Consider the following 2,931-nt stretch of genomic DNA (forward strand, 5'->3'; position numbering starts at 1 on the left):
CACAACGAAACACACAGCGTCACACACGGCGGGCTAGAGTGAGAGACGGCCAGTTGACTTGAGTACAGCACGGCCGGCAGATTCGACGAAGGAGCGGCCGGCAGGCTTGCGGCAACCACATGTGACGAACCCGGGCTGGACTCCGCTTCGTCCTCGGTGAAAGCCGATCGGGCGATTCACAGCGTGAAGTTGATGTATTTCCTCAGCAACCAGTACGGATCAGCTCCAGGCATGACGAAGTGAATATCGTCCTCTTTTGGAAGGCCAAACAAAGTAGTTTCGCTTTCACAACGAAACACAGCGTCTTCACGACATGGCGGCAGCAACAATACTACAGCGAGAACAAAAGTTACACCTTCTTTCTTTGCGTGAACATTTGGGCGGTGTTATGCAAATCTTCCCACATCGTGAGGTAGACGTGGGGACCTGTTAGAATGAGCTGTTTTAGGTAAGCGTGGTTGACTCTTAACTTTTATAAAGAATATCTCTTTGGATTTGAGACTTCAGTCTTTGCAACTTTACAGATCTTCTTTATGCACCAAGAGCTTGTAACACTTCAAAGAGAAAGGAAAAATTTAAATCACATCATATGACCTCTTTAAAAAACATTTTGTTAATATTCGCAGCATTTATGATTTATTTTATCCACCCGCGACCCACCCGCAAATAATCAGAGTGCATTTTTTATTACCCGGCCCGCGGATTATCTGCAGCACCCATGGATATAGGAAAAGCAAAATATGTTTGCTGCGTAAATCAGACGGACTTACTGAAAATGCAAATTAATTCTCTGCCAGCAGGAGGTGCTTTAAAGCGGGAGAAACAGAGATTTCCCCAGTAACCGCTGTACACAAAGCACCGCTGAGCTCACAAACACTGCTTTATCAGGCATATAAAATGCAAGATGAAATGAAATGACATCGAAAATTTTCTAAAGATAGTCTTCCTTCAGAAATAGTTTTGATTTTTAAACGTGCAGTACATGCTCATGTTTAGTCAATGAAGCCTCAGTTTTGATATTGTTGTGAGCGTCACAAATAAATAAACGGCACAACCACCTGAGCCCAACTTCAGTCTACTCGTCACCTTAACTTTAACTGTGTTTGTAGCCAGCGCCTTAGCCAGACTGATAAACAAACAGACCGGAAGTTAACTTCGGGCCAGGCGCGTGTGACCGATGAAACCGTCTATATAAAGCTTGAAGAATCATAATCGGCATCGGCCGATCACCATGACAAGAAATCGGTACTCAGTATCGGCTGCAAAAATCCTGATCGGAGCATCCCTAATATATATATATACAGTATATATATTCTTAACTACAAGAATCATAAACATTTAAATGAAAGGCGATGAAGTAAAAAAAGCAGTTGCCCCAGCCAACACACAGCGGTGAGTGAGTGCTAAAGGCCATGCACCTGCCACACTCCTGACATGCATGGCATCCATGGAGCCCCCCTCGGGGCCTTAAACAAACCCTGGAGCTAGTGATTGGTGGGACTGCTGGTTGCTGGTGAACTTCAGACATTTCACACACAGCGCTGATGGCACTGCTGATACAGCTTGCACTTCATCCCTAGAGGTGAAACGACCTCGGCGCCCTGCGACATGAAATTGCAACCCTGCTAGAAGAGGAGAGAGGTCGTGACGGGGGCTAGAGTGCTTGTGGGAATGGAGGAGTTACAGTATATGTTTAATAAAAGGATTTTTTGTTATTTTAGCAAACAGAACTGGCTGCGCTTACTGTTATTTGTGAAAATATAAGACACTTTATACTGATATTTTGAAGCAGAAACACTGAAATAGTATTTTCTTGTAAAACACACCAATAAGCTTTGTTTATAAATTCAAATTATCTTTTTTTTTAGTGTGGTTGCATCTGATTTAATTTGAGTTGAAGAAATGAGAAATGGCAAGTAAAGCCATTGAAATAAACATGACATTTTGGCGAGGAAACACAAAAATTTTATTTTCTTGTAAAATGTACTACAATAATCTTCGGTTACAACTTCAAATAATTTTTTTTTAACATTATGGTTGCGTTTTATTTTCATTTGAAAGTTTTTACTCAGAAATTGTTATGAAATTTGACAAATAAAAGAAATGGCAAGTAACACATTGAATTAAACATGAGATTTTGAAGTAGAAATACTAAAGTATTTTTTGTAAAACCTACACTGATAATCTTTTAAATGTTTTATTTATAACTTCTAAAAAATATTTTTTTAGAATGTGGTTGCATTTACTTTGAAACTTTTTTCTTTGTAGTTATTTATAAAATTTACTAATTTCTAACAAAAGGCAAGTAACACATTGAATTAAATATGAAATTGTGAAGTGGAAAGAGTGAAATAGTATGTTTTTTCAATATATCTTTCAAAATAATTTTTTTGTGTGGTTGCATTTGACTTATTTTGACTTATTTTGGATGGAAATTGCTAGTACATTTCACAAACAGTTGGAAAGAAATGCCACTTAATACTTTGAAGTAAAATTTTTAAGTAGAAAAACAAAAATTTCTAGTAAAATATTCTCCAATAATCTTCGAAAAAATCACTTTTTACAATCTGGTTGGATTTGAGTTTATTGTTAAAGGGTTAGTTCACCCAAAAAAGAAAATTAGCCCATGAATTACTTGCCCTCAAGTCATTCTAGGTGTATATGACTTTCTTCTTCCAGTCGGAGTTATATTAAAAATTGTCTTTGATCTTCCAAGCTGTTTAATGGCAGTCAGCGGGTGTTGCAGTTCATCAGTCCAAAAGAAGTGAAATAAAGCACACGGCTCCGGGGGTTGAACAAAGGCCTCCTGTAGCGAATTGATGCGTTTTTTGTAAGAAAAATAACCATATTTAAAACGTAATCAATTTAATCTAGCTTGCGCTCACTGTTGTAAACGGAAGCAGTTCCGGGCAGATGACGTATGAGGTCGGC

At 38.5% G+C, this 2,931-nt stretch overlaps 1 long non-coding RNA gene across 1 annotated transcript in view; it reads right to left on the bottom strand.

Moving 5' to 3' along the window:
- LOC107576870 (uncharacterized) overlaps positions 1-924 on the bottom strand; it is a 3,907-nt gene extending 2,983 nt beyond the window's left edge. The window contains exon 1 of the long non-coding RNA XR_001608131.1: positions 843-924. This is a non-coding gene — a long non-coding RNA (uncharacterized lncRNA). The remainder of the gene's footprint in view (positions 1-842) is intronic.
- Between the last annotated feature and the right edge of the window lie 2,007 nt (positions 925-2,931).

Source organism: Sinocyclocheilus grahami, unplaced genomic scaffold (assembly GCF_001515645.1).
Source record: "Sinocyclocheilus grahami isolate Dianchi unplaced genomic scaffold, SAMN03320097.WGS_v1.1 scaffold4519.1, whole genome shotgun sequence".
NCBI lineage: Eukaryota > Metazoa > Chordata > Actinopteri > Cypriniformes > Cyprinidae > Sinocyclocheilus > Sinocyclocheilus grahami.